This window comes from Lissotriton helveticus, chromosome 10 (genome assembly GCF_964261635.1).
Source record: "Lissotriton helveticus chromosome 10, aLisHel1.1, whole genome shotgun sequence".
In the NCBI taxonomy this organism is placed as follows: Eukaryota; Metazoa; Chordata; class Amphibia; order Caudata; family Salamandridae; genus Lissotriton; species Lissotriton helveticus.
In genome coordinates, this window is record NC_136071.1 from 1,117,875,013 (window position 1) to 1,117,889,599 (window position 14,587).

Sequence of the window (14,587 nt, forward strand, 5' to 3'; positions counted from 1 at the left end):
ACATATCTAGAGCAGCTCTACCAGACAAGGACCACACCTGATCAGTGAGACTGTGATTCCTTTGTTGGGGACCTTCCGGTCCCCCGCCTTAACCCTGACGAGGTTTAAGCGATGGCCGGGAAGATCATGGAGGGCGAGGTTGCTGCAGCTATCTCCCAATTGAACAATGGCAAAATCCCTGGCCCGTAGAATTTTTTAAAGCGTCAATTGTAAAGTGGCAAAGCCAATGCTCTGAATGTTTGACACAGCCAGGGAGACGGGCACCTTGCCATGGGACCTTTGTGAAGCCACAATTGACCTGATCCATAAGGACAGAAAAGCCCATAGATGATTGTGCCTCCTATAGGCCGATCTCATTGATTAACACCGAAACGAAAATCCTGGCCAAGATTCTGACAAACTAAATCCTTCCAGGTGGCTGACTAACTTGTTAACCCGGATTAATCTGGATTTATGCATACATGCCCTCGAGGCATATTCTGCGGAGATTAATGGGCTGCTTGGCATGCAGTAGGGGACTACAAGAGATGAAAGTCCTTCTGAGAAGGACTTTGACTCCCTGAAGTGGCCATTTATGATGGGCATTCTCCCAAGATGTGATTTGACCGTATTTCTCATCCAGGGTTGGCCTACTATATAAAGAGTCTGAGCCAACAGGGTCCTCTCAGAAAACCTAAGACTATTCAGGGCCACCCGACAGGGCTGCCAGCTCTTACCCCTACTCTGATGGGACCCGGACTGGGAGGATATATGACAATATCCTCCTCTATCTTGCGGACACCCAAGCTCTGTGGCAAGAATTCTACGCATCTTGAAGACTTCTGGGACCTATGCAGGGTTCTGCATTCATTTTCATAAGTCGATGGCCTTCTCTATGGGAGTGGGAGAACCAAATTGGGCTCTGGATTGCCTCTTCCAATGGGCTACCCAGGGTTCTGATACTTGGTTATTTTTGTGACACCAAACCGGGAGTTGTATCTGCAGGAAAACCTGGTGAGATCTAGAGGCCTAAAGCTGGGATGTGGGGAGGTGGAGGAAACTTTTGCTATCACTTCTGGGCCGAGCCTTTTATAAAAGGATCTATTTACTGAACTTTTTGTGCATTCTGCAAAATACCCCCTTCTCAGTCCCGGATGCCTTCTTCCACAGGGTAGACAGTATAACGAGGGTGCTACAGTGCGATCAAGACTTGCCCTCTCACTACTGACAAAATGCCAGATGGAGGGGGCATTGCCCTCCCAAATTTCTGGCTTTATTATTGGACCTCACAGCTGCTGACCTTCTCAACCCAACATGAATCGTCCTTGAGGGCAGACTGTACTGAATACATCCGGCGACTCTATGGAGGGGGAGGGAGGGCTGCATCCCCTCCCCTATCCCACAGGGACTGTGGTCAACATATGAAATAGGGCGATGCGTACACTGAAGTGGCAAGACAGATTGATATTGGAGACCCCCTTTGGGACACGGGCCTCCTCCGTGGTCTTTGCGAGATAGATGAACATCAAAAATGGGACCTGTTGGGGATCTCCAAACTGGGTGACGTATGTAGGGAAGCTGCAGTGATCCCATTTACGTATTTGCGAGCTGAATATGACTTTTCAGGGAGTCAATTTCTGAGGTACCAACAGATGCGATTCATACTAGGCAAATGTGAGGCGCTACGTCAAGAGGTGAAAGAGGAGTCTCTATTGGAATACAGGGTGTTACAGGGTGTTGGGTGCACCCAGTGACAGAGCATGTGGTGTTCCAGCTCTACTCCACACTCTGGTTAAACAGCCTTCCATCACTTTTGAGAGAAAGATCAATCAATCGATCAAGACATTTGTTAAGCGTGCTACATACCTGTGAGGGTCTCAAGGCACTGGGGGGTGAGGGGGGAGGGGAGGCTGCTAGTGATTGAAGAGCCAGGTCTTGAGAAGTCGTCTGAAGGCCAGGAGGTCTTGGGTCTGCCATAGGTTGGTGGGGAGGGTGTTCCAGGTCTTGGCGGCGAGGTGGGAGAAGGATCTGCCACTGGCGGTTGTTCTTCGGATGCGCTGCACTGTGGCGAGGGTGAGGCCAGCGGAGCAGAGCTTGCGGGTAGGGGCGTAGAAGCTGAGTCATTTGTTGAGGTACGCTGGGCCGGCATTGTGGAGGTCCTTGTGTGCGTGGATGAGGAGCTTGAAGGTTATCCTCTTGTTGACGGGGAGCCAGTGTTGGTCTCTCAGGTGGGGTGTGATGTGGCTGCGGCGGAGGATGTCAAGGATCAGTCGTGCCGAGGCGTTCTGGATGCGTTGCAGCCATCTCAGGAGCTTGTTTGACGTTCCTGCGTAGAGGGCATTTCCGTAGTCCAGCCTTCTGGGGACGAGGGCCTGGGTTACTGTTCTTCTCGTTTCGGTGGGGATCCACCTGAAGATTCTGCGGAGCATTGGTAGGGTGTTGAAGCAGGATGAGGAGACGGCGTTGACCTGTTTGGTTATGGAGAGGGTGGAGTCGAGGATAACCCCCAGGTTGCGTGCGTGGCCGGTGGGTGTCGGGGCTGTTCCCAGCGATGTCGGCCACGAGGAGTCATCCCAGGCTGACGGGGTGGAGCCGAAGATGAGGACCTCCGTCTTGTCCGAGTTCAGCTTCAGTCGGCTGTTCCTCATCCATTCGGCGACGGCCTTCATTCCTTCGTGGAGGTTTGTTTTGGCGGTGTGAGGGTTTTTGGTGAGGGAGATGATCAGCTGGGTGTCGTCGGCGTAGGAGATGATGTTGAGGACGTGCTGACGGGCGACGTAGGCGAGGGGTGCCATGTATATGTTGAACAGCGTTGGGCTCAGGGAGGAGCCCTGGGGAATGCCGCAGATGATCTCGGTGGCAGTGGAGCTGAAGGGGGGGAGGCGGACGCTCTGTGTTCTGCCGGAGAGGAAGGATGTGGTCCAGTCCAGGGCCTTCTCATGGATCCCGGCGTCGTTTAGGCGTGTTCGTAGTGTCTGGTGGCAGACCATGTCGAAGGCGGCTGACAGGTCCAGGAGTATGAGGGCTGCTGTTTCTCCGTTGTCGATCAGGGTCCTGATGTCGTCGGTGGCGGCGATGAGGGCAGTTTCGGTGCTGTGGTTGCTGCGGAAACTGGACTGGGACGGGTCCAGGATGTTGTTGTCCTCGAGGTAGTGGGTCAGTTGCTTGTTGACGATTTTCTCAGTGACCTTCGCTGGAACGGGAGCAGGGAGATGGGACGGAAGTTCTTGAGGTCCTTGGGGTCCGCCTTGGATTTCTTGAGTAAGGCGTTGATCTCGGCATGCTTCCAGCTGTCTGGGAAGGTTGCTGTCTCGAAGGAGGTGTTGATGGCTTTCCGGAGATGGGGTGCGATGATTGTGCTGGCTTTGTTGAAGACGTGGTGTGGGCATGGGTCAGACGGGGTTTCAGAGTGGACGGAGTTCATGATTTTGATGGTGTCATCGTCGTTGACGTTGGACCATGCGATCAGGCGGCAGGTGATCGCGGCGGTGGGGGTCTCGGTGGTTGGCGGGGTGGTCGTGGCGTTGAAGCTGTCGTGGATGTCTGCGATCTTGCGGTGGAAGTAGGTGGCCAGTGAGTCGCACAGGTCCTGCGAAGGGGGGATGTAGTTGGTGTTGAAGCTGGGGTTGGAGAGTTCCTTCACGATGTTGAAGAGCTCTTTGCTGTTGTGTGCGTTGTTATCCAGGCGGCCCTTGAATGCGGTACTCTTGCCGGTTCTGATGAGTTGATGGTGTCTGCGGGTGGCGTTCTTGAGGGCTGTGTGGCTGTCTGCTGATCGTTCGCGTAGCCAGTTCTTCTCCAGTTTCCGGCAAGTATGCTTGGAGGCCTGGAGGTCTGCAGTGAACCAGGTGGCTTTCTTGCTGGTGTGGCTGTTGGAGGGTGTCTTGAGCAGGGCGAGGGTGTTGGCGCAGTCGTTGATCCACTGTCGGAGGTTGAGGGCGGCGGTGTCGGGTTCGGTGGGGTCGGCTTGTGGGCTCTGGGCGAGGGCGGTAGCTAGCTGCTCTTTGGTGACTTTTCCCTAGCAGCGACGAAGCATCTGTTGGGTGCGACGATGTGCGGTGGGCTTCCTGAAAGTAAAGTGGATGCAGCGGTGGTCGGTCCAGTGGGGTTCGGTGGTGTGGTTGAAGGAGAAGTGGGGGCTAGCGGAGAAGATGGGGTCTAGCGTGTGACCGGCGGCGTGGGTGGGTGTTGTCACAAGCTGTCTGAGTCTGAGGTTGGCGAGGTTGGCGATCAGGGTGGTGGAGTTGATGTCGTTGTTGTTCTTGAGGTGGAAGTTCAGGTCCCCTGAGGAGGATGTAATCCGTGGAGGTGAGGGCGTGGATGCTGATGAGGTCGGTGATAGAGTGGCTGAACTGTGGTCTGGGTCTAGGGGGTCTGTAGATGAGGGTTCCTCTGAGGGTGGTGTTGGGGTCGGTGTGAATCTGGAAGTGCAGGTGTTCGGCAGTGCTGAGGGTGTCGTCGGTGCTGGTCGAGACGCTGAGGGTGTTCTTGTGGATGATGACAATCCCACCTCCTGTTCCGTTGGTGCGGTCTCTGCGGGCGATCTTGTAGCCTTCCGGGATGGCTATGGCGATGTCAGGTGCTGAGGCAGGGGTCAGCCAGGTCTCCATCAGGAAGGCGACGTCTGGGGCGGTTGAGTCGAGGAGGTCACAGATTTCAACGGCGTGTTTGTGGGCGGAGCGAGTGTTGAGGAGGATGCACCTCAGGTGGTTGGGTTCGTTGGTTGGTGGTTTCGCGGGTTGGATACTGGTGAAGCTGCAGTTCCGGCAGGTGAAGGGCCCTTGGGTGCGCTTCGGGGTGGCCCGGTAGCAGGTGTGTTCTCGTCCGGGGTTGAGTGCGTGGAGGGTGCTAGCGTCGTAGTGTAGTCGGGTGTCGTGGTGTCTTCGGAGTCCAGGGGTTCTGGCGCTGGGTGCGGTCCAGGCGCAGACGGGCTTGCCTTAGTTGCGCCTTTGGCGCGCCAGCGGCACGGGCGCGCAGTGGCCGCCATACAAGGGGATGTGGGAGGGAGGAGCAGCTGGGAGGTGGGAGCAGGGCGGCGAATGGGAGAGCGGGGGGGGCGGGCGGGGCCGCAGGGAGGCAGCGGCGGGAAGGGACGGAGAGACACAGAAGGCAAAAGGGGGCAGGGGCGCTATACAGCCAACAACGCAGGGCAACAGCGACCAGTAAACAGTGATGAAAATAAAATGGCACAGTACAGTTAAGAGAAAAACGACAAAACAAGGAAAACAAGTCACAGTACAATTTTACTAGCGGAGGTGGGGGGGGGCGGCGAACTCACGAGGCGGCAGCAGCTGGCTCAAGGCAGGCACACACAGGCGGAGCTGTGCGGTGTGGGGAGCGGCCTGACCTGCAAGCAGGGACCTGGGAGAAGGATTTGGGTAGACTGGAAGGCGATGACTGGAGGCAGACGTGTGGGTATCCCAGACATGTCGCGATTCAGGTGGGATTCCACATGATGCAATAGAAATTTCTTCATAGGGCATACTACACTCGGACCTGCCAGTCCATAGGGGTGGAGCAACAGACGAACAATGCCTGAGGGGCTGTCGCATGATGGGCACCCTGATGCACACACTGCGGAAATGTCAGAAAATTGGGGCCTTCTGGAAACGGGTAGGTTACCGAACATCAGAAGTTTTGGGCTACGAAGTGAGGCTTACACCCCTACTGGTCTCACTAGGCATTTGTAAGGAACACACCCTGGAACTCCATGCACTATTATTTTGTAATCTGGCCCTGATGGTGGCTGGTAGGGATACCCTGAAGTGCTGGGAGGCACCCACTCTGCCTATCATACGGGAAGGGGAGGAAGCCATGGATTGGTGTATGGGGCAGAAAAACTGGTGTACCAGGCGAGAGGTTGCCCATGGAAATTCAAGAAGATCTGGCGTCTCTGAGAGAGGTGAGGGAAGAGAGAGTGAGGAAATATGGGTAGATGCTTAGCTGACAGAGGGCAGAGTGGGCTTGAGCCACAAGTTGAACTGGTGGGTTTTCATGTTGTTGATTCGGTTGCGGGTCAAGTTTGCGCTATAAAAAACTCAGCAAAAAAAAAAAAAGTCCTATGTAATAATTGATGTATGTTTCGCTCCCATGTCCTTGACAGTTGGGGGGTATACTGTTTGTTTTCTCTGCGAAAATTGAATAAAGAGATATTGTAAGAACGTGCCCTTTTTGACATGGTCACCCCCACTTTTTGCCAACTGGTACTGTTGTTCTTGATTGGATGTGCACTGGGACCCTGCTAAACAGGCCCCAGTGCCAGTCCTCTTTCCCTAAAATGTTCATGTTAATGTTATTCCAACTTATAAAGGGGTATCCGGGCGCTGGTTTACACTAGCCCTACCATTCACATTTGTTACAGTGAGGATAGCACTCGCTAAAAGTGATGAAGATCTAGATTACATTTTGGGACAGAGCCAGGTCTTTATTTTTTTCCTAAACTGCAAAATATCTTCTATCTGTCTAAGACTAGTCGAGAGTTCATTCCAGAGCCGAGCAGCTGCAGAGCTAAAGGCTCTTCCTCCCATTTTTGTTCTTTTAAACGTAGGCACTTTTACCAACTTAACTGAAGATGATCGAAGGCTTCTGGTAGGAACATACCATTCGAATTTGCTCTGCAGCGGTTTGGGCCCAAGACCGTGCAGAGCTCTAAATACTATGCAGAGCATATAAATTGTATCCTCTGTGACACTGGGAGCCAATGAAGCTCTTTAAGAGCCAGGGAGGCTGATGATCGATGTGATCTCATTAGGATTAGCTTAGCAGCTATAATCTGAATTTCTCTGAAGTCTCCGAATCAAATAATTTGGGTTCTCCAAAAGCAGGGCGTTACAGTAATCCAGCCGACTCAGAAGAACACTTCTCACTATCAGTGCTCTGGTTGGAATTGGTAGCATCGGAAGAATCTTCAATAGCACTCTGATAAGGAAAAACTAGTCCCAACTGTTTTATTCACTTGAGTTTCTAAACTCAACTTATCATCAAATACTACCCCCAGATTGTGCACTGCCTCAGAGGGAGTCAATTGCTTATCCGTGGGGATAGGCCAAAAATTTGTCGGGAGCGGACGCAGAACTTTCTTAGCCACACAACATAAAATCTCTGTTTTAGCACTGTTGAATTGCAGAGGCTAATGACAAGGGTAACTCGTCATGGAGTGCCCATTCATTTCAATGGAAATTACAGGAAAATTGGTGTTCATGCGTAGCATCCAAGTGGTTAGCCATTGTGCAGTATCCTGCATACATGCATTGAAGTTTTCCAGTGATAGAGATTGGTTCCCCTCCAGGGACAGGATGAGTTGAATATCATCTGCATAGTTTACCAGGTTAACATTGTGGGACTTGACAGAGATCAGAGGGCTCATATAGATGTTAAACAATATCGGGCTAATCGCTGATCCCTGAGGGACGCCATGCTGAATGTTAATAAACTCCTTTTGATAGGTGGGTAAGGCTACTTCCTGTTCGACAAGTATGATTGAAAGCATTTCAGAGCCACGCCCTCTACCCCAACTTCTTCAAGTCTCGTCAGGAGAATTTTATGGTTTGCTGTATCGAATGCCACAGACAGGTCTAACAAAATCAGTAGAACCTTGTCTGCTCGCATTCGAAGTTCGTCCAGGACTGTCACCAGGGCAGTCTCTGTCCCATGTCACGGACGGAAACCAAATTGCACATCTTCTAGCTTGTTGTTAATTTCCCAAAATTGCGAGAGTGTTTTACTGACCAGGCACTCTGTGATCTTCACAGGATAGGGTACAAGAGAGATGGGACTATAGTTTTTTGGGCACACAGGCTCAAGCGTAGCTTGTTCCAGAAGTGGTGTTACTATCTCTTGTTTCCAGCAGGCCAGTACCACCCTACTGCTCAGGGATGGGCCGCAAATCTGTCAGAGTAGCGGAAAGAGTTCTGCACCTAATTTTCTTCCATATCCTGTGTGGTAAGGGATCCATTGGAGAGCCCGAGGAGACACTTAACCACATGCGCGCGGCGGGTTTTCCCGCTGCGTGCTGAAGTTTTTAAAACCCCGCGGTTCATGACAAGCTCAGCTCGTCATGAGCGCACGACAGGTAAACCTCATGACGAGCTGAGCTCGTCATCGGCGCAGAAGGGGTTAAAGCTAATCTATTGAAGTCCTCCTCTGCTCTGGAGGTATCTCAAAGTGATCTAAAGTGCCCAGTTTATCCTTACCTACCCACCCCTCCTTCTGAGTCAGTGGTGGCCTCTTAATCATACTGCTATGATCCTCTACTTTGTCTATTTTCAGACCATGAATGATTTTACTGATCTTTTCCTCAAAGAAGATCGCTAGGCTGTCACAGAGATCCTGTGTGGCATGAACCTTATTTTTGTGCAGTCAGGATTGGAAAGGTCGTTCGCTATTTTAAATATACTTCTAGTGCTATTTGACACTTTCAGGATGATGTCTGCGTAAAATTCTGCTTTAACTATGGGGATTTCTTTTTTTATAGTTACCTATTGCCACTTTCAAGGCAGTTTTATCTTCATTTTGAAGTTTTTTTAGCTTTTTATTGTACCACGGGGCTGACAGTCTGCATGGTTTTTTTATGGTTTGTCATAGGGGCGATCTGTTACCCATTGTTGCAAATTCAAGTTCTCACAAGATGTGAGAAGATTTCTAAAAAGTGGGTCTAAATTCCCGTTGAGCCATAGATTAAAATCCCGTAGAATAAGCAATCTAGTATGGGTAAGTGCCATATTGCTGAAAATGTTGATTAATGCCTGTTGTTGGGGGCTAGCTGAACCATGGGGTCTGTAGCATACTATGCCGGTCAGCAGATGCCCTTTATGGTCTTTTAGCGAAAATCCCAAGAGCTCAGTGTCCTCCGCATCATCAATGTCCATTGAGGTGAATTTCCATTTCTCTTCTAAACAATCCCTACCCCGCCTCCTCCGCCGCTAAGCTGCGGCTTATGAAAGGCCATATATCCCGGTGGGCATGCCAACCCCACTTTAAAATCTGCACCAGGATGCGTTCATGTTTCTGTCATGAACATTGCATCAAAGTCGTGTATTTCCAGCAAAAGTTGGATCTCCAGTGATGTTTCACTAGGGATCTAACATTAATTAATCCACATTTAAGGTTGTCCCCTCCTGCCATATCATAACACCGTCCTTACAATACCTTTAGGCTTATATTCACCAGCATTACCCCCCCCGATCACCTATTGCCTGAAGTTGTTAGCTCGTGTAGCGATGGTACGTGCTCCCCGCAGCGTTCTTCCCCAAACTGGCAGCATGGCTGGCGCTGTGTGCGGCCGGTGGTGCATCCGCTGCGCGCTTGCTCTTGCCTCCGTTTAACAAGGGAGAGTGCCCTCCTCCTTCAAGCGGCGAAAGAACTAGATCGCTAACCAGGTGGCGATACAATGGTGACCCACTCTTACATGTGGTGTACACCAGCTCACCTTGATGTAGCGGTACAACAAAATGCTACTAGTAAAGTAAGTATACTTGTAAAGCGCACTGTTACCCCATCTCGGGGTGTCCTGGCGCTGTATACCGCTGGGGAACCCGTCCTGGCTTTCCCTGTGAGATGATCCCTCCAGGGCACCCCAAGGGTGAAGCCAGGCATCCCCAGCGCTGCTGGGGCCGTTGTGAAGATTAAGCAAGCTATTGCCCAGAGTTGCAGAGTGGGACCCATGGTTAGCGTAGGCACCTAGGCGAGAATTATCGAGTCCGCGGACATTGACCCAAGACCCTGCTGTGTCGGGAATTGAACCCTGGTCCCGGGCCGACCTCTGCTTCAGGTTCTGCCACTTCTAACCAGTGAGCCACACTTCTCCACAAACTAACAATTCATGTATCACATTAGGCAGTATTTAAAATATTAAAAATATTAAAAATCAATCAGTGCAATATTTAAAAAATTGAGAGGTCCAATCTGTGCAAATTATGCTATTTCACGCAGCAAGTGTAGCGGCCTGAGCGTAGTGTCTGCACGTTCGCATCAGCTTAAATAGGGATAGTGGCCTACTCCTTCAAGCAGCGAATGAACTAGACCGCCAAGCAGGTGGCGATAAAATGGTGACCCGCTCTTACATGCAGTGTAGATCAGCTCACCTTGATACTTGTGTTTAATTTTAACTCAGTTGGCAAGAACTTGAACACCCCTTTAAGTCCCTAGTAAATGGTATCCAGGACCTGGGTACTAAAGAGGACCTTCTATGGCTGCAGCTTGTATTTTGCCACCCTAAGGAACCCACACACAAATTCCATGCAGACTGCCACTGCAAGCTGAGTGGAATGGTGCAAACCATTATGAAAACACGACCTGACACACTCACTTTGGGCCATGTCCCTGTGCACTGCATATAATATATGTAAGTCACCCCTACAGCAGGGCTTAGAGCCCTAAGGCAGGGTGCAATATATTATATGTGAGGACATATCTGCAGGAGCAGATATGTCTGCAGGAGCAGATATGTCCCTGTGATGTCTGGTTCCATTGCCACAACATTGCAAGTGATCAGGAAACCATCATAAGCATATGTACGGATGTATGACGGTACAACGCGTGCTTTTACAACGCGTACCGTTACCACGCAGGTTTTACAACGCAAGTCGTTACCCCCGTGGATAGTAGGGAAGGAGTTGGATAGTAAATTAAACTATTCCCTATCCTACAGCGCCCTCCAGCGCAAGTCATTGTAACGACTTGCGTTGTAAAACCTGCGTGGTAATGGTACCGCGTTGTAAAACTTTCGTGGTAAAGGATGTTTCCCATATGTACTTGGCACTGGTCATTACGAGTTACCCAGCTACATAATGGCTTCACTGAAAATAATGGTGTTTGGTATCAAACACCTCATCTTATTAAATCTGTACTGATGCCAGTACTAGATTTATTCTGACATGCACCCAGAGGGCATCTTAGAGGTGCCCCCTGAATCCTTCTAGTCTCTTAGTGTGCTGGCTGACTGGTATCTTCTAGGCTGACACCACTGACAATTTCTGACCCCCCTGCAGGCAAAAGCCCACGCTCTGAGGTCAGAAACAATGCCTGTCTGGAGGAAGGTGAACACACCAACAGGATGGCTAGCAAATTTAGCATATCAAGACCGAAGGGTTCAAAGACTGCCACCTTTGATATGCGACCCATTCTTCCCCCCAGACTTGGGAATGCCACCCCTGCCCTGGGGCCCTTTTGGCACTAGAACAGGTGGGAAAATTAGATAGTTAGAAGGCGTGTTCACTTTCTAGGCTGGTCACACCCCTAAGGTGGACAACCTGAAAAGAACAGCAAAAGAAGGGTTTCACCTTTTCGGGATTTGGAAAAACGAATAGCTCTAGGTCAGGTTTATTCCCACTCTCCCCAGGAAGTGGTCATATAACGGATGTAGTCACCATAGAGATAAGTAGCCCATTGGCTACTACCCCATATTCCCCAAAATTCAGGATTTAGGGGTCCCCATGACACCAGGAACTTCGATTCGCCTACTGGGAACTGAAGGATGGACAAAGAAGAGCCATGGTCGAGAGGACAGAGGTCTTGCACCGAAATTGGCACCAAACCCTGCCTGGCTGCTTGCATTGTGACAATCACAAACGCTGACTCGTCTAGAAGCTGAACAGCCTCTCCAAAACCCATGGAGTACTGTTTCTACCTTAAACAACCAAGCACAATCTCCCTTGTGGTGTAGCAGCTATCGCCCATCATCTGTAGGCACCAACTGCATCGACCAGTCATTTTGTGTTGCTGGCCATTGGGCCAACTGAGGGAGCATCTCGCCAAGAAGAGGTTGTTGTGAGCCCAGGAGGCTAGCTCTGCTGCTTCACCGAGTCTCAAGACGCTGACTCCTCACGGAGACTCTCAGCACAAACACCCTGGGTACTGGAGCCCTTGGAACTACCAAGGCTTGTTGAGTGTCCAGTCCAAACACCACCAATGCCAACACCGACCTGCCATCGAGGGGCTTTAGGATCCCCGGAGAGTGGCTCTGCCGTTTTGTTTTCTCTCCCTCTCCAGGTCACCAAAGCCAAGTGAGAGCCTGTAACTACAGCGACCAGCGAGTGAAAACACCTGTGCATGCGAGACCTCAGCCTGGGATCACGTGAACCGACTGGGTCCCTGTGCTCCAGAAACCCTCAAGAGCCATGCCCCCACCTTTGGGTTCTACTAAGCTAGTCCCCACTTGTATCCCTTCTTTTGCAGGCACCTTCCCATTGACTTTATCGTGTAGGAATCAAAGCTACCAACGTGACCAGCACCTCTGCGCCTGGACACCTCAGGGCAGGTAAACCTGAACTGCTGGTGGTTTCCTGGACCGTGGCGCCTAAGCATCCTGAGGGCCTGATTAAGGTCTTGGCAGATGGGTAACTCTGTCACAACAGTGACAGATATCCCTTCTGCCAAAATCTAAATCCCATTATGTCCTATGGGATATATATTTCAGTAGATGGGATATCCATCACCGTTGTGACAGAGCACCCCGTTCACCAGGATCTAGATCAGGCCCAAAGTCGGAAAAGGTATCCTACAAAACCAGTTGCCTGTATAAATAAATATATATATATATATAAAGTATCTCAACTGATGTAATAATGTTTTTATCAGTCAAGGGCTTTTAAAGGGGAAACATCCTTTACGACGCAACTTTTACCACGCAGTGCCTTTACAACGCAGGTTTTTCGACGCAAGTCATTACAACGAATTGCACTGGGGGGCGCTCTAGGATAGGTAATAGTTTAATTTACTATCCAACACCTTCACTACTATCCACGGGGACTGGAGTTGGAATAGTAAATTAAACTATTCACTATCCAGCACCCCCAACGCAAGTCGTTGTAACGGCTTGCGTTGAAAAACCTGCGTTGTAAAGGCATGCGTGGTAAAAGCAGGCGTTGTAACAACGTACATCCTTTTAAAGTTAATAACAATGCAGTCACCAATAAAACGCTTTGGAACGTGGCCCACCTATTTCACCCTACACTCTGTGAGAATTTAATTTACTAAACCCTTGTGCCAAACAGTGTTTTACTGCACCAGTGGACCACCTTAAACTTCAATGCCAATGGGTTCTCTTTTTTACCTAACTCCATTGAGTGTACGCCCTCCCGTACTATAAACTATGGAGTACATTCAGGAGGTAACTCTAGTTTAACTCCTCGTTTTGAAGTCTCTATCCAGCACTGCAAAGGAATCACCACTCCTGGTGATCCTGCTGCTGCTTATATGGATTTGCGTCTTCTGGCAGACAGGGATGGTGGTCTGCCCAACTTGGATGTCAAAACCTGGCTTTCTGCCACTTCTGCGGAATGGTTAGTTTTGGAGAGTGGCTCGAGGGCTTATCAGACCAGGTAGAACAAACATGTTTTCACTGTGTTCCTATTAGCATGGAGACTTTATCATTAAGCTCTGCCTTTCGATCATATATAACTTTGTGAAAGGCCTTCAACGTGTATTCCAATTTTTGAAAAAAGGTCTGGCACTGATCAAATATTTTGGATTACATTTGGATCACCATCTTTTAATGCCGACTTAAAGGACGAATTTTTACTTGGCTGAAGCCATGGCTTTCCATCTGTGTGACTGCAGTTTTTTCTGGCAAGTGTGGCAACGTTTGTGCAATCCCGTCTTTGCGCTTTCCCTGTGGTGGAGGTGAGTTTACTGATTTTGGCGCAGGATCAATTGAATTCACTGAGGAGTTCAAGATGACGCAAAAATGACATGCCACCAATATCTCTTCACATTAATTTTGCTTTGGAGCCTCTTTTGTGCCTTCTAGAGGGATACCTGCTCCTTTAGTCCTCGAGTTTAGTACCAATACAGGGGCCATCTCTTGAGCCGATATTTCTGTGATGATATTGGGGTCATTTATTAATCTTTGGACTGCATCAATTCTCTCTTCAACTATCCCATTCTCTGTACTCAATGCCCACATAGCTGTTGTGAGATAATTGGTTATTACTGATGTGGAAGCCATTACCGGTTCTCTGGCTACCTTTAGATGGATTCGTTTTTCTCTTACCTTTACCATATCAGGATATACAACAAAGATCACGGCCTACATTCAAGGAGAAAGCAGTAAGTCCTAGGAATATTGATGTCCAAATCCTGGGGCCAAGAGGGAGGGCCTAGCCACCTCTGGACGTGGACAGGCCCAGGCTGACCCCTCTTGGCCCGGTCTTTGCCCAGTCCCATACCCGGACACGTTCCACACAGTGGGGATTAACAGCACTTTATGTGTGCCCAGTACGATGGATCTTCCTCCTGGTAGGAAGGGTCTACTCCGAAGGAGTATGGGGATTGTAGTTCTGCCCCGGCTAAGCCCTTATGTGCATCCATACCAATGACAAAAGGTGAAACTCCCAGCGTGCGCACCTGGTCCCATACCTGGCCCACACTCTATCATGGACAGCCAGAACTTTTTACTCTGTTCAGGTCTGGCGGGACCAGGCAGTTTAGTTGTTAAGAATGTCCTCTTTTTCTGAATTATTTGGGATTCATCTTGTGCTGTGTTTTCACTTCATCACTGTTTGAGAACTGCATACATACTTTACACATTGCCTCTAAGTTAAGCCTGACTGCTTTGTGCCAAGCTACTAGATGGTTAAGCACAGGTTTATTTAGTGACGTTTGTGGTTCA

At 50.0% G+C, this 14,587-nt stretch overlaps 1 protein-coding gene across 1 annotated transcript in view; it reads left to right on the forward strand.

Annotated features, from left to right (window-relative positions):
- EAF1 (ELL associated factor 1) overlaps positions 1-14,587 on the forward strand; it is a 70,569-nt gene that overhangs the window by 20,318 nt on the left and 35,664 nt on the right. The window lies entirely within an intron of this gene.